The following is a 9,094-nucleotide window of genomic DNA, read 5'->3' as shown; positions in this document are numbered from 1 at the left end:
TCTCTCTCGCTCTCTGTGCACATTGGGTGTTTGACAGCTTTCTTTATGTAATGGGTTCGATTGGGTTTCTTTGTTCTGTGGCTGCCTGTAAGGAGACGAATGTTAAGGTTGTACAAAGTATACACACTTTGATAATAAATGTACTTTGAGCTTTGACGGTCAGATGAATGTATTGACTGATTTCTAGTTAATCTAAAAACCAGGGCAAACAGTTGTGCCTGAATGATGATCTAAATCTCCAAGAATTTAGCCTTCTGTCTGCTTTTTAACGACAATTAAGACATTTGGGTCAGTTTTAGGATTGTGTTTGCATTGCCGACTATAAGATGTTCCTCGGAGGACTATTGAAAAGTCAGAAAACCAGCAGTTGATTTGTACAGTGTGACACAGCAGTTCATGCCATGGTCTCCAGCTTCAATCCTGACCCCTGGAGTTTGCATGTTCCATCTGTTACCGCATTCAGTTACCCTGCGTAGTTTCCATCCACACCACAAAGATGTGTGTACAGGTGGGTTAACAGCATGCTGTAAAATGCCTTTTGTATGGGTAGGTGGCAGAAGAACTGAATGAGCTTGTGAGCGTGTGAGAGAGAATATGTAACAGGGAAATAAAGGAGGGAGTGAGACTGATAGGACCGATCTGACAGCCAGAACACTCTCAATAAGCCAAATGGCCTCTTAATATGTTATAAGAAAATATGGCACATAGATCCTACCAGTTGCAATGTGATAACAAATTGGAAATAATTTTAGTGACATTTGCTAAAAGATGAACATTGATTTTCTGCTGCACTTTCTGGAAGATTCCAAGGTGTGTTTTTCCAAGCCAGTGGTTACAGTTTCTGTGTAATATTTGGTCTGAAGTACTGTTGTAATGAGTACTCAGAGCACTGTACAGGAAAGGCAGCCTACAGCATTCACATACCTCTTCTGCAGGATTCAGCCTGAGTCACTGCCGGATCTGTGACACCTGCTGTTGGGGGTTTTGTGGCCATGTTGGTCAGGACAGTAAGCATGAAGGTACTCACCCTCTTGAACAGTCCAAGCACTGACAGTTTTGTTTTCAGTCTGTACTGGGATCAGCAGTAATAGCTTCATTCACCACAACAATGCTGGCCACGCCTTCAAGGACCATAGACTGAATCTGCCACCAGATTCTTTTAGTGCCGGGGTGCTTTGGCACCAAAAATTCACTGTTCCTTTAAGATCAAATTTCATTTTGTAAGTTATTCCAGGGATATTAGAGCTACAGGCAGATAATGGGCAGCAGGGTAGCGTAATGATTGGTGCAGTGCTCTTACAGCACCAGCGGCCTGGGATCAATCCCAGCACTGTCTGTAAGGGATTAAAACGTTCTCCCAGACACTGCACAGATCTCCTCCAGATGCTCTGGTTTCCTCCCACATGCCAAGGATCTATAGGCTAGCAGGTTTCTTGTTGCGCGGGTGTGGGCTCATTGGGCTGGAAGTGCCTGGTAACGTGTCGTATCTTTTCAAGCTCAAGTTCAAGTTTAATTATCATTCAACTATCCATGAATACGGCCAAATGAAACAGCGTTCCTCCAGGCCAAGGTACAAAACACAGTACCGATAGTCATACACAGCACAAGGCACACATAGCACATATAACATAGCAGTAAACATAGTCACACAAAAGACATTTATGTATCCCCAAGACCCTGAGTTGACATGCCTTGTGAATTAATGGTGCATGGGCGCTATTGGCAAGAACAAGCCCCAGCAATTCGCAGATGAATGCATGCAATGCACCGAGCCAACACAGTTTAGCATGGACGCTGTGTCCCACCACCTCTGGCGTCTCCCCTCCTGGGCGGCTGCAATGGGTAAGCCGGTGCCGTGAGCCTCGTCCTCACTCTAACCGAGGCCACGTTGCTCCGCTGCCACCAGTCTCTCCAATAAACCAGTGAACAGGAGTTGCAGTATTTTACATTACCCGTGTCAGATAGAGTCTTGCGATCCCTGAATAGAATAAGTAATTATGATACAGGTAGTTTATGGAAAGTTTGGACAAGGACATGAATTTAAAGGGCGCATTGAAGGAATGAAGGGAAGCAGAAGGGTTCGTTGGTTTAGAAGAAAAGTTCCTGGAAGCACTTCTGCAGAGGTGGAGCGGCTGAAAGATGGAATTTGTTAGAGAAGGGAATCAGAGGAGCCTATAGGTTGAAGGATGTTACAGAAATAGGTGCAGGTGAGGCCAGGGGTACAGTAAAGGACATGCAATGGGACAGCATAGAGTAACAAGTGATCAAAGGTGGCCTTCATCAACTGTGGGATTGAGTTTAAGAGCCGAGAGATAATGTTACAGCTATATAGGACCCTGGCCAGGCCCCACTTGGAGTACTCTGCTCAGTTCTGGAAGGATGTGGAAACTATAGAAAGAGTGCAGAGGAGATTTACAAGGATGTTGCCTGGATTGGGGAGCACGCCTTATGAGAATAGATTGAGTGAACTTGGCCTTTTCTCCTTGGAGCGACAAAGGATGAGAGGTGACCTGATAGAGGTGTACAAGATAATGAGAGGCATTGATCGTGCGGATAGTCAGAGGCTTTGTCCCAGGGCTGAAATGGTTGCCACAAGAGAACATAGGTTTAAGGTGCTTGGAAGTAGGTACAGAAGAGATGTTAGGGGTAAGTTTTTTACGCAGAGAGTGGTGAGTGTGTGGAATGGGCTGCTGGCAACAGTGGTGGAGGCGGATACGATAGGGTCTTTTAAGAGACTCCTGGATAGGTACATGGAGCTCAGAAAAATAGAGGGCTATAGGTAACCCTAGGTAGTTCTAAGGTGAAGACATGTTCAGCACAGCTTTGTGGGCTGAAGGGCCTGTATCGTGCTGTAGGTTTTCTATGTTCCTTTGTTTCTAAAGACCGTGGGCGTGCAGGCACTGAGTGCTGACTGGTCAGGTGTGAGAACCTATGACCCACACTGGGGTGCTGTCAGACAGGAGCTGGTTCTTCAGGATGCAGGCTTTGAATGTCCTCATTTGGGAAAGCACCACTCGCATTATAAATGGCTCTGGGTAATGCCAGGTTTACAGAACCAATCCAACGGTTTTCCCACGAAAACAACACACACAAAATGCTGGAGGAATTCAGCAGGTCAAGCCACATCAACTGTTTACTCTTTTCCGTAGATGCTGCCTGGCCTGCTGAGTTCCTCCAGCATTTTGTGTGTGTTGCTCGGATCTCCAGTATCTGCAGAGTTTCTCGTGTTTATATTTGACTGTATCTCAGTACACGTGAAGTTTACCCAGAAAGATATTTGTGTGTGTGTGTGTGTGTGTGTGTGTGTGTGTGTATGTTTGTGTGTGTGTGTGTTTCTGTGTGTGTGTGTCTGTGTGTGTGTGTGTGTGAGTGTGTGTCTGTGTGTGTGTTTGTGTGTGTGTGTCTGTGTGTGTGAGTGTGTGTATGTCTGTGTGTGTGTGTGTGTGTGTGTGTGTGTATACGTCAAGATTTCCAGCATTTGCAGTCTCTAGTGTTTCTGCATCTCTGCTCATTTCTCCCAGGGCTGAGCAGAACTCACTCCAGTGAAAGTGAAAAGAGTCACCAAGTTTCAACTCCCCGCCTTTTACATCCAAATACAGCCTCCACAGCTCAGCTGATGGGCCTCAGCCTCAGTGTTTCACTACAACTCTTGCCTTGGACAGACTGTCCAAACTCCTGCTATTTCTTGTCCTGCTTCTCCTAAAGTTTGACATCTTACCCCATGCACTTGACACTAACCGAATCATTATTATTTCCAGTGTCAAAATACAAGGGAGGAAGAATATCCTGCCAAAAATGGAAAGGTGTGGTGCCTGATAGTCCTTATCATAGTTCCCTTTGTAGTGATTCACCAGCCCCTGGGCCTGGTCCACTCCCTTTCAGAATTCAAAGCACTGGATGAAAATCAAGGACAGTGGAAAGGCATTTAGTCATTTAAACTCATGCTTGAGTGGAAATATGTGTGTTTGCTACTCAGTTCCCAGCAAAATCCACTCTGTCAGAGAGAAATACAAAACAGAAACAGGCCTTTCAGCCCACTCAGTTAATGCTGACCATCAATCATATATTTACACCCAACCCCGTTTTATTCTCTCAGTCCCATTAGACTCTACCCCTCACCCATACAGAACCAATCTGTGTGGGGGGGGGAGTGCAGTTAACTGCACATCATAGACATAAGACCATAAGATATAGGAGCAAAATTTGTCCATTTGGTCCTTTGAGTCTGCTGTGCAATTTCATCATGGCCGATCCAATTTTCCTCCCAGCCCCAATCTCCTGCTTTCTCCCCGTATCCCTTCATGCCCTGACCAATCAAAAATCTATCAACCTCTGCCCTAAATATGCCCAATGACTTGGCCTCCACAGCCGCCTATCGCAATAAATTCCACAGATTCATCAACCTCTGGCCAAAGAAATTCCTCCTCAGTTTTACTCTAAAAGGACACCTCTCTATTCTGAGAATGTGTCCTCCGGTCTTGGACTTTCCCTGTAAAGGAAACATCCTCTGCACGTCCACTATTGAAGCCTTTCACCATTTGATAGGTTTCAATGAGGTCACCCCTCATTCTTCTGCGTTCTCGTGAATACAGGCCCAGAGCCATCAAACACTCTTCATATGACAAGCTGTTCAATCGCCGTGAAATCACAGGGAGAATGTGTAAACACACACACACACACACATACAGAGAAACACACACTTACACACACACACAGAGAAACACACACACACACACACACACACACACACACACAGCCAAACACACACACACACACACACACACACACACACACACACACAGCCAAACACACACACACACACACACACACACACACACAACCCAGGTCTCTGGGGCTGTGGGTCTGACACTCTACCACTGAGCCAAGTCCAGCTCAAATTGAATCTTTCCTTCTGATCTTGAACAGCAGCCCATCCAGATCAGCCACGTAAAGACTGTTGCTACGTGAGTGTGCTACTGGACATCCTGCTGGGAGTGACTTCCCTCCAGTGTGGAGGCACAAGTCAGGTGTGTAGTGGAATACTCAGGTGTGCAGTGGGGTACTCAGGTGTGTAGTGAAATACTCAGGTGTGCAGTGGGGTACTCAGGTGTACAGTGGGGTACTCAGGTGCGCAGTGGGGTATTCAGGTGTGCAGTGGGGTACTCAGGTGTGCAGTGGGGTACTCAGGTGTGTAGTGGAATACTCAGGTGTGCAGTGGGGTACTCAGGTGCGCAGTGGAGTACTCAGGTGCGCAGTGGGGTATTCAGGTGCGCAGTGGGGTACTCAGGTGTGCAGTGGGGTACTCAGGTGTGTAGCGGAATACTCAGGTGTGTAGTGGAATACTCAGGTGTGCAGTGGGGTACTCAGGTGCGCAGTGGAGTACTCAGGTGTGCAGTGGGGTATTCAGGTGTGCAGTGGGGTACTCAGGTGTGCAGTGGGGTACTCAGGTGTGTAGTGGAATACTCAGGTGTGCAGTGGGGTACGCAGGTGCGCAGTGGGGTACTCAGGTGCACAGTGGGGTACTCAGGTGTGTAGTGGAATACTCAGGTGCGCAGTGGGGTACTCAGGTGTGCAGTGGGGTACTCAGGTGTACAGTGGGGTACTCAGGTGTGTAGTGGGGTACTCAGGTGTACAGTGGGGTACTCAGGTGCGCAGTGGGGTACTCAGGTGTGTAGTGGAATACTCAGGTGTGTAGTGGAATACTCAGGTGTACAGTGGAGTACTCAAGTGTGCAGTGGAGTACTCAGGTGTGCAGTGGGGTATTCAGGTGTGCAGTGGGGTACTCAGGTGTGTAGTGGAATACTCAGGTGTGCAGTGGGGTACTCAGGTGCACAGTGGGGTACTCAGGTGTGTAGTGGAATACTCAGGTGCGCAGTGGGGTACTCAGGTGTGCAGTGGGGTACTCAGGTGTACAGTGGGGTACTCAGGTGTGTAGTGGGGTACTCAGGTGTACAGTGGGGTACTCAGGTGTGCAGTGGGGTACTCAGGTTTGTAGTGGAATACTCAGGTGTGTAGTGGAATACTCAGGTGTACAGTGGAGTACTCAAGTGTGCAGTGGAGTACTCAGGTGTGCAGTGGGGTATTCAGGTGTGCAGTGGGGTACTCAGGTGTGCAGTGGGGTACTCAGGTGTGTAGTGGAATACTCAGGTGTGCAGTGGGGTACTCAGGTGCACAGTGGGGTACTCAGGTGTGTAGTGGAATACTCAGGTGCGCAGTGGGGTACTCAAGTGTGCAGTGGGGTACTCAGGTGTACAGTGGGGTACTCAGGTGTGTAGTGGGGTACTCAAGTGTGCAATGGAGTACTCAAGTGCGCAGTGGGGTACTCAGGTGCGCAGTGGGGTACTCAGGTGTGTAGTGGAATACTCAGGTGTGCAGTGGGGTACTCAAGTGTGCAATGGAGTACTCAGGTGTACAGTGGGGTATTCAGTTGTGCAGTGGGGTATTCAGGTGCGCAGTGGAGTACTCAGGTGCGCAGTGGGGTATTCAGGTGCGCAGTGGGGTACTCAGGTGTACAGTGGGGTACTCAGGTGTGCAGTGGGGTACTCAGGTGTGTAGTGGAATACTCAGGTGCGCAGTGGGGTACTCAGGTGCGCAGTGGGGTATTCAGGTGTGCAGTGGGGTATTCAGGTGTGCAGTGGGGTACTCAGGTGCACAGTGGGGTATTCAGGTGTGCAGTGGGGTACTCAGGTGCGCAGTGGGGTATTCAGATGTGCAGTGGGGTACTCAGGTGTGTAGTGGGGTATTCAGGTGTGCAGTGGGGTACTCAGGTGTGTACTGGGGTACTCAGGTGTGCAGTGGGGTACTCAGGTGAGTAGTGGAGTACTCAGGTGTGCAGTGGGGTACTCAGGTGTACAGTGGGGTACTCAGGTGCGCAGTGGGGTATTCAGGTGTGCAGTGGGGTATTCAGGTGTGCAGTGGGGTACTCAGGTGCACAGTGGGGTATTCAGGTGTGCAGTGGGGTACTCAGGTGCGCAGTGGGGTATTCAGATGTGCAGTGGGGTACTCAGGTGTGTAGTGGGGTATTCAGGTGTGCAGTGGGGTACTCAGGTGTGTACTGGGGTACTCAGGTGTGCAGTGGGGTACTCAGGTGTGTAGTGGAGTACTCAGGTGTGCAGTGGGGTACTCAGGTGTACAGTGGGGTACTCAGGTGCGCAGTGGGGTATTCAGGTGCGCAGTGGGGTACTCAGGTGTACAGTGGGGTACTCAGGTGCACAGTGGGGTATTCAGGTGCGCAGTGGGGTACTCAGGTGTACAGTGGGGTACTCAGGTGTGCAGTGGGGTACTGAGGTGTACAGTGGGGTACTCAGGTGTGCAGTGGGGTACTGAGGTGTACAGTGGGGTACTCAGGTGTACAGTGGGGTACTCAAGTGTGCAATGGAGTACACAAGTGCGCAGTGGGGTACTCAGGTGCGCAGTGGGGTACTCTCCGCTGGCTCCGATAATGCAGTGCTAACAACACTCAACAACCTCTGAACACTATTCAGGACAAAGCAGCTCACATCATTGGTGCCCCACCACCATCCTAAACATTCGTTCTCTCCACCATGGGTAAAAACCAGCGCCTCTGTAAAATTATTATCATTATTATTCCCATTTAAGATGGCAGTACTGAAGGCAAGCAGCAGCTTTCTGGTAAGAAATTTGATAAAGGCATTATTAATAACACCTTTCCTGAAGTAAATTGTGGTAAACTATCACCACAAACAATGAAGAGGCAAGGGAAGACGAAATTAATTTGAGAGATGAGCTGTGCTGGTGAGCTGCAAAGCCGACACAGATGGATTTGGAAGGATAGATTTGGTGAGGAGCAGTTGAGGCGGAGGAGTTTCAGTGCCTGTCCTGGGTGTGAGGTTGGATGGTTCTAAGTGCTAAGCCAATTTGGGGAGGTCGAGAATGGCTTTGGGCTGGGAGGCAGTGGTCTAGGTCCATAGCAAGTTGCTGTGGCGGTGCCTGGATCCTAATGTGAGATTTCAGTCCACTGCTTGAACAATTTAAACGCCGGCCTAGATAGACTGGAAAGGCAGGCTGCTGGACCCAGAGATGAGAGCTGGGCCGACTTCGCTGGCTCTCCAACGACGTTCACCCCCACAACACAGAGGCTGTGAGACTGCCCCCGGCTGCTGTGCTTCAAGTCTGTGTGCTTCATGGTGATTTACACCTCTTATACGGTGAACTGAGACCGAGGCTTTGGGCCTACTCTGGGCTGCTCCAGCATTTGGGCCTAAGGACTCAGTTTGGGTCAGAATGTTGTTGTTGTTGCTCGCTTCTATGGTTTGTATGATTTGTGTTTTTTCCTCCTTCTCTGCAAATTGTGGGTTGGTCTTTCTTTTTTTTAAATTGGGTTCTTTCAGGTTTCTTGGTTTGTGGCTGCCAGTAGGCAGATGAATCTCAAGGTTGTGTAATTTATACATTCTTTGATAAAAAGTGTACTTTGGATCTTTGGATCTCTACTTTCTCAGAGGGCTGAGGAAATTTGGCATTAACCCAAAGACTCTTACCAGAAGTTACAGATCTCACCATAGAAAGCACCCACTGCAGATGCACCAGAGCTTGGCAGGGCAACTGCACTGCCCAAGTCGAACAGAAATTGCAGCAGGTTGTGAATGCAGCCCAGTCCATCACAAAAACCATGGGGATACAGTGTTGCAGGATCCTGACGCAATATATTTGACCCGAAATGTCGACAGTTCATTCCCTCCCACAGATGTGAATTAACTTGCTGAGTTCTGCCAGCAGATTGTTTGTTAATCATGGAAACCAGCCTCTCAAACATATCACTAAGAAGGGCAAGATCAGCATGTGTTTTGGAACACCGCCACCCACAGGTTCCCCTCCAACACTCACACCAATGTAACTTGGAAACTTATTGCTGATTCTTCACTGCGGCTGAGTCGAAAGCTCCATTCTGTGGGAGCACCCTCACCTTCGAGAAGGCAGCTCACCCAGTCGAGGGATGTGTGATAAATGCTGGCCTTGACACCAATCCCCTGATGTGAACGAATGATAAAAATAACCTTCTAACTCTCCAAGCCGTACTCATTGATTGGCAACTTCAACCCTTGGAAAGGAGAGTTTAATGTGGTTATGGTGCTCA

At 48.7% G+C, this 9,094-nt stretch overlaps 1 long non-coding RNA gene across 1 annotated transcript in view; it reads left to right on the top strand.

Moving 5' to 3' along the window:
• Positions 1-257: 257 nt before the first annotated feature.
• Positions 258-9,094, top strand: part of LOC134349082 (uncharacterized) — a 72,807-nt gene continuing 63,970 nt past the window's right edge. Inside the window, exon 1 of the long non-coding RNA XR_010018583.1 lies at positions 258-508. This is a non-coding gene — a long non-coding RNA (uncharacterized LOC134349082). The remainder of the gene's footprint in view (positions 509-9,094) is intronic.

The sequence above is a fragment of the Mobula hypostoma genome, chromosome 1 (assembly GCF_963921235.1).
Source record: "Mobula hypostoma chromosome 1, sMobHyp1.1, whole genome shotgun sequence".
Classification (NCBI taxonomy): Eukaryota; Metazoa; Chordata; class Chondrichthyes; order Myliobatiformes; family Myliobatidae; genus Mobula; species Mobula hypostoma.
Note: the sequence above shows the minus strand (reverse complement) of the source record. Positions and strands in the feature narration are given on the sequence as shown.